Raw genomic sequence first — 17,868 nt, 5'->3', positions numbered from 1 at the left:
GTCTCTAGATTAACAGGCCAGCGATAATACCACTAGACCGTCACCTCCCCTTGCTGAACTTGGATGCTAGCTTATTTTGATTCATGGACGAGGAACCCTGCCAAACCTATCTGTTCTATAGCTTTCTGAAGTATTTTTCCATTTAGATCATAGAAGGTCATAGAATCCCTACAGTGTAGAAATAGGCCCTTTGGCCCAATAAGTCCACACTGCCCTTGGAGCAGCCCACCCAGACACATAACCCATCTAATCTACACATGCCTGAACACTATGGGCAATTTAGCATGGCTAATCCACCTAACCTGCGCATCTTTGGACTGTGGGAGGAAACCGGAGCACCCAAAGGAAATCCATGCAGAGACAGGGAGAATGTACAAACTCCACACAGACAGTCGCCCGAGACAAGAATCGAACCCAGGTCCCTGGTGCTGTGAGGCAGCAGTGCTAACCACTGAGTCACCGTGCCGCCCCGAAATGACATTCAGCGCCTCTATTTATGCTGCCAAAGTGCACAACCTCACATTCTGTACAAATGCAACATTTCTGCTGTTGAAATCAGTGTCCTTTGTGAGGAAAAGAACTACATGGAAAACACTTGCAGTGAGGTGGCTGCGCAGCAAACTATAATCATTCCAGGAACTGAAGGAATTGTTAGATGATCCAAAGGCACAAATAGAGGTAAATGCGCATAATCTAATTGCCATTATAGAAGCATGGCTTCTGTGTGATCCAGACTGGAAACTGGATATTCAAAGATTTTCAGTTTTTAGAAAGGACAAGCAAAACAGAAAAAGAAATGCATTTGTGATGATAGTAAAGGATGTGATCAGTAAATTAATAAGGGAGGATCTTGGATCAGAAGAACAATTTGTGGAATCTGTTTGAGTGGAGTTAAGAAACAATAAGGGATAGCAGACATTGGCTGCAGTTATTTATTGGCCACCAAAAGTAATGGTAGTGTGGGGCATGGTATTAATCAGGATGGGAGAAGCTTTTAGCTTGGGCAACACAGTAATCATCACTGTGGCTGATTAAATGTGACTTCAATCTGCATATAGACTAGATACATCAATTAAGTATTAAAGCTCCAGAGGACAAGTTTTTGTAGTGTCTTATGGATGGTTTTCTAGAGCAGTATATTGAGGAATTTACTGGAGGTAGACTATTTTAGATCTAATATTATGTAATGAAAAAGGTCGAATTAATAATCTTGTAAGAGAATTTGTAAGATTAAGTGCTCACAATATGTAGAATTTTCCATCATGTTTGAAAGTGAGGTAGTTCAATCTGAAGCAAGGGTGTTACAATTGAATAAGGGAAATTCTGTAAACATGAGACCATTATCTGAAAGAAATTAGGAAAATATTTAAAAGGCATGACTTTACATAGGCAATGGATAGACTTTAAACAACTATTAAGTGGTTTACAAGAATCATACTTTCCTTCAAGGTGCAAAAACTCAAAAAAAGATCAGTCAGCTATGGCTGACAAAGGAACTTATGGATTGTATAAGATTAAAAGAAAAGGCTTATAAAGTGTAAATAGTAGGAATTTCAAGGATTGGGAGGTTTTTGAGAATATAGCAAAGGATGACCAAGACAAACTGATAAGGACAGGGAGAACAGAATATGAATGCAACCTAGCCATAAACATAGAAACAGAATGTAAAAGCTTCTTTAGCTATGGAGAAAGGAAATGTTTGACTAGAATCTATGGAGGTCCATTACAGTCAGGGTCAGGAGTATTTATAATTGGAAATAGAGAAATGGCAGTGAAGCTAATCTTCACTGAAGAAAATATGAGAAAACTCCCAGAGTTGGAGATGCAAGTGGCTTGGGAAAATAAGGAATTAAAGGAAATTTGTATGGGAACATTGTATGTGAGAAACCAATGGGCTGCAATTTGATTGGTCTCTGTGACCTGATATTCTACTCACCACAATGTTAAAAGAGGTGGCTATAGGGATAGTTGATGCATTTTCCAGAATATTAGCGAGTCCTGGAATGATTCTTACAGATTGGAAGCTAGTAACTGTCTCTCCATAATTTAAGCATGGAACAAGAGATAACATAGGAAACTATACTATATAGGAAACTTTATAGCATTAGTAGCGAATGTTTGAATAATTTAAAAAGGATGTGATAAATGAATTCTTGGATAATAATGATCTGATGGGGTATAGTCAGCATTAATTTGTAAATAGCAATTTGAGTTTGACAAATTTGTTGGAGTTTTTCGATGATGTTCTGAACCAAATTGATTAAGGAGAATTGGTGGATGCAATATTTGCAAAAGGCTTTTGATTAAGTCCTCCACAGGAGTTTGGTTCGAAAAATTAAAGCACCTGGGATAGTAGTTAATGCAGTGGCATAGATTAAGGATTGACTAATAAACAGAAAACTGCGATGCCACTTTAGGAGACTATCCGTCTGCACCTCAGTTGTTCACTGTCCCTTTAAATTTTGGACACAGCATGACAGGGTTCTAAATTTCCTGCCTATGGCTGTGCCACTCAAGTGCATCAGCTCAACAAGTTTTTACACACAAAAACATCCCCAAAAAGCAAGCCAGTGCCCTGAGACTAATTCTCCTGGAGATCTATTGGACTTTCAAGGTGAGTCAACAAAGCCATCTTTATATTCCGAAAACAAAAAAATGCTGGAAATCACGGTGGTTCAGGCACGATCCGTGGAGAGAAAGCAATGTTTTGAGTCTAAATGACTTTTCATCAGAGCTGATGAAGAGTCATCTAGACTTGAAACATTAGCTTCAGTGTGGATTCCAGCATCTGCAGTAATTTACTGCAGCTATATAAATGTTGCCAGTTTTCATGAAGCAGGTGACTGAAAGGATGAGGGATCTGTGTGAGGTTCACTAAGTCAGGGAGACAGGAGCAAATTGCATCAAATTGTGTTTAAAATTATGTGCAAGTGGGCAGTTAAACATGTCAGTGAGATTTTTGCTGCTTACGAGCAAATTTTCCTGTTTTGATCCGTTCTTGTCACTGACTTAATTGATTTCAGTTTTCTGTCAGGGCTTAGTCTGATGCACAGCCTCCTTTTTGAATTTCTATGCCCATACTCATTCCTGCCCTGATTTCCCGCTCCAGTGAGCTGTATGAAATCCAGCCTAGAGTTAACATTACAGGAATGTTGCATCAGAACTGGAAATCATGAGTAAGTCACATCATTTGAAAGTGAAGGCTGGGTGTGATCTATAAAGTATTAATGGAGTAGACCATTTAGGCCCCTCCAATGGTTGGTATGGAGATTGAGGGGTGACCACAAATACCTGGTGATGGCTAGCATGCCAGTTACCCAACCATTTTTGCTATGATGGGTTCAGGGCCGGCAAAGTATGTAACTTCAATGAGGTGGGCAGGAAATTACGTTTGTTAAGATCTTCCAGACCACCACCAAGTTCCCCAAACTGACATGGGGCAATATAACTGTCTGCAGGTGGACACCCAGTGGCAAGCTAATGGGGTCCAATGGTTCAAGCTAGTCTACACCAAAAGCATTTCCAAAAGCCCACCCTGTAAAGGGAATCCATTCCCTACTCCACATCTTCACTGACATTCACTGCACTGATAGCCTGGATGCAGTACTTATTTTTGTAAATTTCAGCTTTTATAAAGTTTGCTACCTCTATGTTAAAGCTTTTTTAGTTAGTAACACATTATAATTTGTTGTTATTTTCAAGCTCAAAGACCTCCAGTTTCCCAATCCCACCTACCACATATTTGGACAGGAATCCTGTCTCCATGCTGATTAGGTGTTTCTGGTGTCTCTTCAGTAATCCTAAATTTCTCCCAAGGCTGTAGTCAAGGCATGGACACCATCGCAATCTCTGTTTTCTGTAGTGCAGGGAGGTTCCAAGCAGAAACATTTTCACTTTTGGAGCTAAGCTGGAAGCCAATCAATATAAAAAAGTTACCAAGAAATCAAAACTTCTTCACCCAAAAACTGATGAATATTTGAAACCTGCTACTATGGCAAACAATTAACCTGAATAAAATAGATGCATTTAAGTGAAAAAAAGGTGAGCACACATAAACATTTAACAAGGAAGTACATGTTGGTCCCTTAGAGAATGAGATTATGGAAATTTTAATGGGAAACAAGGAAATGGCATTGACTTTGAACAGTACTTTGTATCTGTCTCAAAGGTAGTAGATGCAAACATCATCCCAAGAGTAGTGCAAAACTAAGTGGCAAACCAAAGGGACAAATTTAAAACAATTGCTTTCATTAGAGAAAAAGAACTAGGAAAATTAATGTGACTGAAGACTGACAAGTCCCCTACATCCAATGATCTGCACACACATGTCTTAAAAGAAATGGCTGCAAAGATTGTAATCTTCCAGAATTCTAGAAATAGCTTGTAAGACTGCAAACCTAACACCACCATTCAAGAAAGGAAGGAGATAGAAAGCAGGAAACTACAGGCCAGCTGTCTTGTCACTGGGAAAATACTGAAATCTACTATTAAGCAAGTAGTAGCAGTACATTCAGAAAATCAATATGCAATCAAGCAGAGGCAATTTCATTCAAAGAAAAGGAAAGTATATTTGCAAATGTATTAAGAGTTTTGTTGATGTAGGAAGCTGGGCAATAAAGGGGGACAAGCAGATGAAGTGTGTTTGGATTTCCAAAATGCATTTAATAACATAAACAGTTATTGCACAGTAGCTTCATGGTGCTATGGGCCACAATAGGTTACTATACCATCATGGATAGAGAATCAACTAACTTAGAAGAAAAAGAAATTCAGGACTGAGAGCTCATTTTTAGTTTGTCTAAAGGTAACTTGTGGAGTGTTGCAGGGATCAGGGCTGCAGCCTAATTATGTACAATTTCCATGCCTCAATACATAAAGAACTTTCAGTTCAGACATAAGGTGGAATGGTTGTGGTGAGAAAGTCAGGCGAATATGGTAAGAATGAAATATCAGATTCCTGACATCAAGAAAAAAACGTCCAATTTCCCCCTTAAAGTCTAGAGAGTGAGTTCTGGAACATTCCAATGAGCTGTGACTACATTATTTCCATGCATTTGCATTTCATTAACAGCTATTCTCATCGAATTTCTATGCAGCACCCAATCACCCCTCAGTCCCTAAGAAACTAAACGGCACCAGTTCCTGACATGGAAGTCCGAGTATTTTACCTGGCAGTGGGAGCTCACCACTTGCTTCTCCAGGTCTTCGTCTAACTCCACCATCACCCCCATTCCCCCTTCATTCATCATGGACCCAGTCCTCTTCCATAGAGTAGGCATCGCCAAGCCACCAACTGTGCCACATCATCATGACTGCTTTCAGACCAACTCACTCCCACTTTAGCTCTTCAGGATTTCACTTTACATCTCATGGATGCTCATGACGCATATGTGTCTGCCAGATCAATTTAACCACTGCGACATATATACATCTCACAAACCACACAGGGATTTGGGAGTCCTTATACATCAATCAAAAAAAATCAACCATCCACATTCACCAGGTTATAGGAAAAGCAAGTAGAATATTGGCCTTCATTTCAAAGGCAATAGATTATAAAAACAGTGAGGTCTTGCTAAAACTATACAGGTCACTCGTTAAGGCACACCTAAAATACAGTGAACAGTTTCAGGCCCATTGCCTAAAGAAAGATACGTTGGCATTGGAGGCAGTCCAGAAAAGATTCATTAGGTCAATCCCCGGCATGGAATGATGTTCTAATGAGGAGCGTTTGGAATAAGGAAACAAAGTTTTATTTTCAGCACCTGGACAATAACGTGCACTTCGATGTTGAAAATTGCTCGGGTTCTGTAATAATTGGGGTATTTGATCTAATTTATTACTCGTATGAATGACAAAAAATTCACCTCAATGTCCACTAGACAAACCTGCAAAGAGCTGGCAATGGAAGTAGGGCTGTTCACGGTCCACAAAGTAATGCTTCACAACCCCTTCAAACCACCACCCCCCACCCACCCCCAACTTACCAATAATTATTGTCTTCCCTTGGTGTGGCATCTTTTAGTTTTCTTTTTTCTTTTAGTTGTAGCTTGCTAGACCATCTCAGAGGACAGTTATCAACCACATTGGTGTGGGACTGGAGTTATGTGGAGGCAGCTTTCCTTCCCTAAAAGAGTGAAAATGACAACATAGCATTGCCCCATTAACTGCTCAGTTTATTTAACTCAGTCAATTTTTAAAATGTATTTTCTTCAAACATGACATTTTCACAAGTTTTAAAACTGCACTGAAATGCCAAAATCAGAACATGCTTCATCCCAATTACAATTAATAAAGCAGCTCTAAATCACACTGTTTTCAATTCTGTTTGTTAATTTGTAAGCGTGTCTATGTTTGAAACTTCCTGTTCTTTTATGGTGACACACTGCTACACTGGCTAACCTGCTGCAAGTCTTGACACGATAGAGGTAAATGTGTGACATCCAGGTTAAGACCGGATTAGTCATTACTCTTTGAACAAAATTTTGGAAGGTCAACTGTCATGTTTCGTTGAGGTATCATTACAATATTGTGGACATTAGGTTAGAAATATTCAACATTTCCTAATAATAATAATTTGAATCACATTCATATAAATTAAGGATACCTGTCAATCTTCCTTATTAAATGTCATCACTGATACTAAAGCTAGGTTAACATTATATTAGAGATAGTCTTTGCTGTGCCGAAAATGGGGAAAGATATTGAAGTTCTAAGTCCTGTGGCTGAATCTGGCTTTTAATTTTATGACTGTTTGAGGGGGGGATGCGAGGGGGTGTGGTGGATGGTGGTGGTGGTGGTGCCAGGGAACATGGCAATTGGTGATGGCACAGTTTTCAAAGGCAGCGGCACAGGGGAATAAACAGTTGCCTCCACTCAAATTGAATGTTGGGGTCCCTACTGTCTGGAGTCTTGAATGTGGAAATTAAATTGTGTCAGAGCAGGTCTATTCTCAGTGTATTTGATTTGCATTGGCAGCCTATCCCTTTGGAAAACTGAGATTTTCCTGTAGATATGCTCCTAGGATAACCTGGGCATTGCAGTCAAGGATCCACTGGAGAAGAGGAATCAGTTTTCCTTTTGGGGAGGTCAGGGATCCTTTGGAAAAGGGATTCAGGTGCCCTTTGGGATTGTTAACTATGAGGACAATTGTACATAAAAGTTGTAGAAACCTTTAGAAATTGTCCAAAAGCTGTCAAGAAATGTCAGGACATGTTGGACTATCAAGCATATATCGTTGCCTGTCAACAAGTGTCAGACTTGTGAAGACCTGTTGAGAAATTCAGGAAGCAGCAAACCCTTTAAAGAAGTATTGAATTATCAGGAAATACTAACATATGTCACAACATATGAAGATGTGTTAAACTGGCAAGATGTCTAAAGACCTGGCAAGAAGTATCAAACTTGTTACAACTGTTAAGACCTGTCAAGAAATGACAAACTGATCAAGACCAGATTAGATATATCAAGATGTATCAGTAATTGTCAAAAGCTTTCAAGGAGTGTAAAGACTTGTCAAGAATTGTCACAAACTGTCAGCATCTGTTAAGAAGTGTCAAAACCTGTCGAGGGGGAATGTGTCAAGACTTGGAGGGAATTGTCAAAAACTGTCAAGACATGACTAGAAGTATCAAGAACAATCAATAACTTCCAACAGCTGTCAAAGAGCTTCATGACCTGTTGGAAATTGTCAAAAACTATCAACAGCTGTCAAGAAGTATCAAGACCTGTAAAAAAGTGTTACACCTTGCCAAGGACAGCCAAGAAGTGTCAAGACTTTTTAAGAAGAGTCAAAACAGCCAAGATATGACGAATTGATTCTTAACAATGGAGTTGCAAATGGCATTGTAATTATCAGCAAATATTCCCACTTCTGATCTTATGATGAAAGGAAGTGAAATACTGAATATGGCTTGGGCTGAGACATTTTATTTGTGTATAAAGTAATATTGAAGAGCTTTCACGTTTGAATTTCAATGAAATTGTGGAATGAATGTGGACCAATGTTAGCCATAACTCTTACTTATTCTCCACCCATGAGGAAATCTTAATGCCAAAACCATTGTTTGCACACGTAAAGAAGTTGTGGGATTTGATACACATTTTGGAATTTTTTTTTGGTTTTTCAATTTTAAAAGCTGCATTAAAATTTCAAAATGTACATTGGATCGAACAGCCAATAAATGAAGATTTAGTAATTAAGGCCTAAGACCCAAATTTGTATGTGTCTGGACCACATTGTTGATCAAAGGCTCATTGATCACATGTTACTCAAAAAGTCTTATATGAAATTAAATGTCATTGTGGCTCAGACGATAGCAATCCCCCCAATCTCGAGGTCAATTTTCTTTTAGTCAGAAGTCACACAACATCAGGTTATCGTCCAACAGGTTTATCTGGAATCACACAACCTTTTGGAGTGCAGCCTCTTGCTTGGAGAGCAAGGCACAGAGACAGACTTTATAGGCAGAGAGATCGAGGGCAAAGAGATCAAAAGGTCATAGAACTGGTGTGAGTGGAGTGTCAGATGATAAGTCTCTGCAGATGACTGACAGTGTTAAATGGTGTGTAAAGTGTTTATTAAAAGTCAATGTCAGTGCTGTGCTGTCATGATACTCAGGCAGAGCCATAGGAATATATGAAAGGTGACATCTCAGGTCAGACACTGTAGGTGTGAGGCTTTGTTCAGAATCTGGGTTTAAACCTGGAATCAGGTTGGTTTTATTCCGAAAGCTAGAATTTAGAAGATGCCACTTGATTGACTGTGACTACAAATTGTGTGTTTTTTGAACAAAACAGAATAAACAAACATCTTGGATGAAATGATTCACCCCAATTATGTGTGTGTGTGTGTGCGTGCTTGAGGAAGAGTGTGTGAGTGTGAGAGAGTATAAGTGTGTGAGTGTGCATGCAAGTGTGTGTGTGAGATACTGTAATGAGTAATTCAAAACTGTATAAATTAATTAAGGATAGAGAGATCATAACATATTATCAAGGTGATGCTGTCAAAACAGGAAAGCAGGGAAGATTTTTCAACTACAGAAGTATGGTAGGGTCACCTGTAGTGCAACATGAACCGAAGATCACGGTTGAGGCCATCTTCGTGGGTAAGAAACTTAGCTATCAGTCTCTGCTGGGCGCTTCTGCACTGTTGTGTATCTCAGAATCCACCAACTGACATTGACAATTAAAATGATCATGGAAAGTGGTTGGTGGGCATGAGTTGTCATTGAGTCAACATGGAATGTACGAGGGACTTGTGGAGTGGCTAGGGGAGGGGGTGAATAAGAGAGTGTGAAAGGCAAAGGCTAGAGAGCCTAATTGATTTAATTAGAAGTGTCACAGAGACCTAGAGAACTGAGGTGGAATTTCTACTCAGAATAATGCTGCCTAGGAATTGTTATTGGGGTTGTTGAGCCCAACCCACCTCCCGGAGAGAAAATTGCATGATTCCAAACCCCTTAAGCAAGGTGTACCTGCTCATTGTTTGAACAGTTTGGTTTGAAAGCTGAATCGGCCTGTATGAACAATGCTTCTTAAACATTAATTGGCTAAACATACATCAGTGTCTTTTCATTGATCTGTCAACATCTCCTGTAACAGAAGTAGCAGGTGAGCTCTATGTATGCTTCTGTTGACCATGTCTCAGGAGGCAATATGAGACGTCTTGACGTCGTACTCATCACAAATTCAAAAACAGACCTGACTCAGGTTTCACCATGAAATAATAACTGCAGTCATTCAACTGCAGATGTTCATGATACTCATTCATAATTTATTGGTTTGCTCTCCAGGACAACACAAAGGGGTTGCAGACAGGTTCAGGTGTGAGGTCAGTTACTTTACCAGGTCACAAAGAGAAGAAATAAGCCAGGCACAGTGCTTGTAGGGAAAGGAGCATGCAACATTAAACATACCTCAATGAACTTCTTATGAGAGTTATCCATTGTGTGCGAAAAGAAAGAAGAATTAAGTGATGGTCCAGATAACATCTCATGTCCCCTCTTTATAGCCAATGAGTTACTTTTGAGAGGCACATAAAGTGGGACGAGTGTACCTTTTGAAACAAAACCAGGAATTGCTGGGAAAATGTAGCAGTTCTAGCAGCATCTGTGGAAAGAAAGCAGAGTTAACATTTTGGGTCCAGTGACCCTTCTTCAAAATAGGTCACTGAGATTTACAGTAGTATTTTGTCTGTGCAGATTCAATTAGCCAAAGTGGCTCTTCTTTACTTTATTATTCACTGAATCTGTGATTCTATAAATAACCAAAAGAAAGGAATAGAAATCAGCCATTCAACTTACCAAATCTGTTCCACCATTTTATTAGATCACAACTGGTTTGAATTTGGAAAGTTTAGACACTGTGAGCATGCAGGTAGATGGTAAGTGACTGAGCGCTAAGAAACAAAGTGAGCAGCCTGGTCTACCTGTGAGCTGGGTGTTTATCCTTGACTGTACATTGTGCCTGCTGCAGCCTTTCGATACTAGTCGCTGAAGTGCCCTCCAGAGAGAAATGGGAACAGACATCTGAGGACGAGGAGGAGGATGAGGTTACTGAGTTGGAGGAAGCTCTCCTCCTGCGTGACAGACCTCAGGTTTTTCAGGTGATATAAGGCAAACAGGGCCTGATTGACACACAATTCCAGTATATGCGAGCTGGGTGTAGCAGGCAATCATGAATTGTCAAGGTCACGATACCAGCGATTGGTTTGCACTGGGGGTGTGAACTGTAGCCTGTATTCATTTCCCTTGCATTCCCTTTGCTGGGCTGTCAATAAAAACTCATGTTTGGACTTGTCTCATTGTGTATGATCTCTCCTACTGAACAATGACGAGATGTGGGTGACCGTTGGGCATTGGGAAACAGCTGCAGGAACTCAGAGAGTGCCTTCAGACGGGATGTATCTAAGGACAGGTAGCATTTAAAACAGTTAAATAATACTTTCTTGAGCTAAACATGAGAATTGACTTCTTGGAAGTGTTACTAGTGGATGTTTATAATTGCCTGAACCTAAGTCATTTCTGGAGGAGGAGAGAAAATTGGAAATAAAACTTTAGAAAACTCAAAGCGAAATTCAGTTTAAATTCCCCGTCAACAACAGCTGCAATTGGAAGTGTTTTACAGTATTAATTCAAAACCGAACTTTTATTCTGTCATCAATATGTAACATTACTGAGAATTACCAAAAACAACAGAGATAACAAGGTGTAGAGCTGGATGATCACAGCAGGCCAAGCAGCATCGGAGGAGCAGGAAAGCTGACATTTCAGGTCTGAACGTTTCGCAGACCCGAAACGTCAGCTTTCCTGCTCCTCTGATATTTATTCTCAGACAAATACACAAACGTGGTTTAATTTTGCATTCTCATCAGTCTCCCTCTTAAGAAGATGCCTATCACTGAGACTGATGTTTTATTGAAAATGTCACTGAAGGATAGAACTGGACTTCACGCAATGACAAGCGGATTATATACTTAGACATACATCACAAAAAGGTATAGTCAGATCCAACAGTCGTAATTACTGTCTGGTCCCAGATATGGGAGCAAAAGTGAATCCCCAATTAACATCCACCATGCCTGAATTGATTGAACATCTGATTAATATGCAACTGATAGGGTGAGTGTCTTGCAACACTGTGGTAGTGTCTCTTTCTCTCTCAGCTAGATGTTCCAAGTTCAAGTCTCACCTGCCCCAGAGGTAGGCCATAACAGGGTTGTTCAACTGATAGGACTCTTGTGGTGTAATGGTAGCATCCCTACTCTGAACCTGGAGACACAAGTTTAAGCCCTACCTGCTCCAGAGGTATGTAATAACATCTCTGAACAGTTTGATTGGAAAATATCCATACAACCAATACCTAACGGAGAGGTAATATCTTGGAACAGTCACAGCAAAGAACAAGGCCATTCAGTTTGTCATATCTGTACCAAAGCTCAACAAGAGCAGCTAGATCCATAGTTACTTCATCAGATGATCACAAAGTTAGTGAAAGCAGCAGGTTTAAATGAAGAATGTGTGGTAGAAATGTGGGAGGACAGCATTCCAGAACAGCTGGAGATATGGTCACTACAAGATGAGTGATTAAAATCAGGAATACATAAGAAGCTAGAATTAGAGAAGATCAGTTATCTTGGTGGGTTGTGAGGCTGTAGGAGATTACAAAGGTTGGGAACAGTTAATTGTGTCAATTGATGTTAATTATATGTAGGTGAAGGACGTTGAATGGATGGCCACATGGGCACATACTAAGAGACATTTAGTGATGTAAGAGTTTAGTGAAACCAGGAGATTCACTCTGTAAATGAATCTATCTCAAGTAAAGATTTAGATTCTTCCTTTACTGATTGCTATCGGGAGTATAGCTGTGAAGTCATGATGTGTTCTAAAAACAAGGCTGAAAGTTTTAAAATCAAGATGTTGCTTGATTGGAGGTCAACATATGTCAGTGAGTACAGTGGTTGGTATTAAAGGAATTGCTGGTCAGGAGCTGAGAACTCTACAGCAAGTGTCTTTATATTGTCCAACATCTACAAGGCACACATTAGGAGCATGAAGGAATTGTCCCTACTTGCCTGGATGAGTGCAGCTCCAACGATACTCAAGGGGCTCAACTGCATCCAGGAGAGAACATGCTGCTTTATTGGCACCATATCCATTACCTTACACATTCAGTCCATTCACCAACAATGTACCATGGTGTGTACTACCTATAAACTGCACTGCTGCTACACCCCAATGCTACTTTGATAGCATCTTCCGACCCCATAAACTCTACACCCTTGAAGGGCGCAAGTAGTGGAGTACATGGGTGCCTGCAATTTCCCCAACAAGAACACATCAGCCTCAAGGGGAATTATATTATTATTCCTTCATTGTTCTTGGGTTAAAATCCTGGAACTATCACCTTAACTGCACACAAGAAGATGGAATGTAGCAGTTCAAAAATATGGTTCACCACCATTTTCTGATGAGCAGTCAGGGATGGGCAACACATGTTGCCCAAGCCAATAAAGTTTGCATTCTGAATTTTTTTTAAAATGTCAAGAATATGTCATAATAGTCAAATCAATGAGTAACAAAAGAATGAATGAAGGTTTCAGCGAAAACTGAGCTGAGACAGGCCAACATTACAAAGGTAGAAAATGGCAATCTTCATGATGGCACAAATATGAGATCAGAAGGGGTCAAATGTAATGCCAACATTGCAAACACACTGACCTACCCTCAGCCTGATTCCAAAGAGTGGGATGGAGTCAATGCAGGAGGTCCCCGATTCATGAATGCTTGTATTTACCAACGCAACCTCATACAGTGTGTGACTTTAAAGATCCAACAAACAAACATTTCCTGTTCTTAGGATTGGCTCTTTTATTGTCTTGCATGGTGTTCTAACATGTGTACAAATAGATTTGCAAATGGACTCCAGATCAGAACCTGCCCACAACCCAGTGACTGCTGTAGCTAGGAAACACCATTTGGAGCAGGGACTATAACCAATGGCTTAACTCTTTCTAATATTTTATTAGGTTAAATCACCTGGCCATCCAGTAGTGAGTTTTTAACAACAATGGAGAACTTGAGAGCAGTGGCAGTAAGCTAAAGCTGGGTGTCATCAGTGTACATGTGAAAATTAGTGTTGTGACGGTTTTGTCAAGAGGCAGCATGTAGATAACAAATGGAAGGTGGGGGGTAAGGATAAATCGTTGAAGGATGAAGGACACCAGACATAACAATGGGGAGACCTGGAAGAGAAGCCATTGCAAGTGATTCTCTGGCTATGATTAGATTGCAAATAAGGGAACAGGTGAAATGATTCAGACCGAGCTGAATCAAGAAGAACTCAGTTCTAAGATCAGTCTCTGGCAAACTCCACTATCCATTTTATTTATTTATTCATGGATGTGGATATCACTAGCCAAGCCAGAATTTATTGTCCATCCCTAATTGCCCAGAGAGTGGTTGAGAGTCAACCATATTGGTATGGGTCTGGAGTCACATGTAGTCTAGACCAGGTAAAAATGACAATTTCCTTCCCTAAAGGACATTAGCGAACTAGATGGGTTTTTCTGACAATCAGCAACGATCTCATGGTCATCATTAGACACTTAATCCCATCTTTCCTTTTTTATTGAATTCAAATTCCAACACCTGCCATGGTGAGATTTTAACGTGGGTTGGTATCCACCACCCTCCAGCCTAATAAATAGCTGATCACTGCTACCTTCTGTTTCCTGTCACTTAGCTAGCTTCGTATCCATGGCACCTTTGTTCCTGTTATTTCACAGACTTTAAACATTGATAACTTTGTTACCTTGCACTTTATAAAACTCCTTTGGAAGTCTATGAACACTTTATGAAATGTGATACCTTCAGTGATCCTCTCTGCTACCTTATCAAAAAAGCCCAATCAAGTTAGTATGTAATAAGGTTTGATTAATTATCACCAGAGTCAAGGATTTCGAACTTTATTATATCACACTAAATGAGGTCAATACTTATTCCACAAAATTATGTGATAGACGTTCAATACTACTTTATCTTCATTACTTCATTTCCAGGTTTTAAAGATTTTTCCCCCTCTTACATATAACATAAATGCACGTTAAGCATTGCAATGATTTTAATAAGAACATATTTTCTCTGAAACTAATGATTTTGGTACAGCTAATTATATGCCTTTAGTCAAATAAGCAGTTAAAAATCAATTACTTACATATAGTTTATTTTAATTGTCAGATAGATTCCAATAAAACAATTTGATTTATTTAGAATTTCTTGAATTTCCTTCTGTTGCATTTATGACCTTTGCACATTTAATTATTTTAAAGACACTTAAATTGAAATCATTGTGGCACATATCTGTGGGTTTTCTTTTTTTGTTACTTTCCAATACTTTTTCCTCCTCCCCTTTCCTTAGAAGTTGGACTCCTTGCTGAGACATAGGGTTAGAAAAAGGATGGTACATCAACTTCTTAGTAACAGGTGCCTCCTGGTGGACTTCTTGAGCCATGGCTTAAGTTTCTTTTTACTGTGTCTGTTTGATGACAGCTGTATGGACTACCTATTAGGCTCAAATAGCTTATTGCTGGTTGATGACTTCTCGCTTGGAGATAGCCAGATGGGCTCCAGCTCTTCAGCTAAATTGTATTCAAAATTATATATATGTGGAAGCATTGATATATCACCAGGTTGTTTACACAGGAGTATCAGACTGAGGTCTAGTATCACTGCATGTGTAACAGATTCAGGAATGAAACATTACTGTGTCCTCCCCCCGATTCAGCATCAATATAGAAATTGTAGAGCCTTAATAACACCAAAGCTGAGAACAGCTATTTCCAGGATTCAAGTGCAGCATCTTATTACCTGAATGGCTCAGGTACTCACTGGATAAATGCAATGAGTGCTGAGTTAACGAGAAGGAGATCAAAGAATTTTGTTATCTGACTTTTAATGTTAATATTATTATTCAATAAAGTGGTTTAAAATATTCAATTGTTAAAGCAGGTGGGTTATCAACTGCTACATAGCCTCTGAGAGAAGGACTCGAAGATTTGATCAAATTATCTTGACATTCCATGCTGGTATTTAGGTGGAGCAGCACTAACAGAGGATCAATTTGCTTCACTGGTGGACATTAAAAAAAATCTTTGCTGTGCAATTCAAACAAGAATGAATGAATTTTCCTGATGTCTTGGTCAATATTTATTGCTCAACCAGTGTCGTAAGTAATCGGTCACCTATTTTGTTGCCTTTTGGGGTGTTCATGAAAAATGGGCTCCTGCATTTCCCTTGAGTCAGACAATGATTACACTTCAAAACTACTTCTGGAAATTCTGAGTTTGGAGAAGAAAATACTTTTCTCCTTTAGGTTGGTCTATCCTACCAAGTCACAGGAAATCTGGAGTCTTTCCTGTTCCAGAATGTCGATCGTTCCTGGAGCTCCTGTTGATGCATTTACCTGGAGGCTGAGGAACATTACAGCTAAACCCCGGCATTGACTTCCTCATGCATCCATTCTGCTCCTAATCATTCCTACTGAGTTTGGTGTGGCTGCAGATCTGGAATTTGGTAAGTTGGCCCAAGTCTTATTTTGAGAGTTCAGGATGAACCTGCTGGCTCCATGCTGGCTGCTTGGTTTAACAGATCTCTTAATATGTGCATACATATAAAAATGCATTAAGGAAGGCAGATGAGTGACTGGAAGGAAGCATGTGGGATTTGAAAGGAAGTTTTGATCAATCCATTCCAAATGATGAACAGAAGTATTATACAATATTAATGATCTAATTAGCGCTTTCAAAAAGTGAAAGGGAAGGATGGTTAACATAAGATGTGTGGGAAACTAAAGGTAGCAAAAATAATGCTGAATAAATAAATGAATTGTCTCAATTATTTGGACAGGTGGGATCTTTTGAATTATTGCAGTACATTCTATTTTAATGTTCATCTTCATCCCACAACGAAATGATAGGTATCACCTTCAAAGTTGCATGGCAACTTAATCTGAAATGGGAGATTAGTGTAAATGACCTGGAGCCGATGACTGAAAAGAGCTTTATGACATCCTATATCCTCCCAAAACAAATATGCTTGTGAGGGATCTCATTAACATTTTGTTATCCATTACATGCCACTTTAGTAACCACTTAGATAATATACATTTAAAAATCAATCTTTTTTTTCCCAATATTGGGAATGAAATAAAATCAACAGTCGTTTAAAAGAAATATCTGAACATCCGATTGTTAACACATCAACATTAACAGCAGTTTAAAAAAGCCTGTCTTTCTTTATGTTGCTAAAATATATAAAAGAAACGTTTTAATATGAAAACAAACCTTACAGTTCATTTCTCAATGGCATAATCTCTAATTCCTGAAGACGCTATTCATTCTTAAATGAACATAACTAAAAGCAGTTGATTAAATCATGATTATATTTCCTGATTGAAAGACCTTGTTACGTTCAAAATGGCTGAATATTTTGATATTAACAACAACTTGTATTCATGTAGCACCATTCATACAGTTTTCTCAGGAGTGTCACCAAAACAAAATTTGACACCCAATCAGAGGTTATAGAGAGAGGGAGGGGAAATCCCACAGTGCATCTTGAAAACAAAAATGAGAGTTTTTAAATTGAGATGTTGCCTAACCAGAAACCAATGTTGATCAGTGATTTATGGTTGAATAGAGCTCAGTGTGAAACCTGACATGACTAGCCAGAGTTTCAGCAGACCTCAACTGAGAATGATGGTGGGTGGCCAGTCATGTGTTTGAACATTCAAAGCTAGAAGTAACAAAGGCTCAGGTGAAGGTTTCAGCATCAGGTGATCTCAGACAGGTGAGGAGTTGGGCAGTGTTACAGAAGTGGAAATAGATAGTTTTAGTGATAACTTGGGCACACGGTCAGAAGCTTATGTAGATATCAAAAATAGCGCCGAGGTTTTGAACAAACTGGGTCAGCTTCAGACAGCTTTCAAAGAGAGCATGGAGTTAATGGTGAGAGAACCAAGTTTGTGGCAGAGATTAGGGATAGCAACTTACGTCTTCCCAACATTTACAACAGTGACTATGTAATAATAGTATTTAATTGGCATGTCTTTTTTTCTCACTTTCACTGCACTTCTGGAACCTATTCTGAAGATTATCTCAGGGTTTCATGGAGAAAATTCAAATCTATCCAGCTTTCCTATCAAAAGTGTTCACATGTACTCAGCTTTGAAATTTCAATTTTCAGGTTCACACATCCTGAAAGGGAACATAAATTGTTTTAAAATACTATACTTTATTTTAGAATGGACTTTGTTGGACTAAACGTGGGTTTTGAACATGTTGTGCCATATAACAGACTTGTGTGG

The sequence above is a fragment of the Rhincodon typus genome, chromosome 5 (genome assembly GCF_021869965.1).
Source record: "Rhincodon typus isolate 14 chromosome 5, sRhiTyp1.1, whole genome shotgun sequence".
Classification (NCBI taxonomy): domain Eukaryota; kingdom Metazoa; phylum Chordata; class Chondrichthyes; order Orectolobiformes; family Rhincodontidae; genus Rhincodon; species Rhincodon typus.
Note: the sequence above shows the minus strand (reverse complement) of the source record.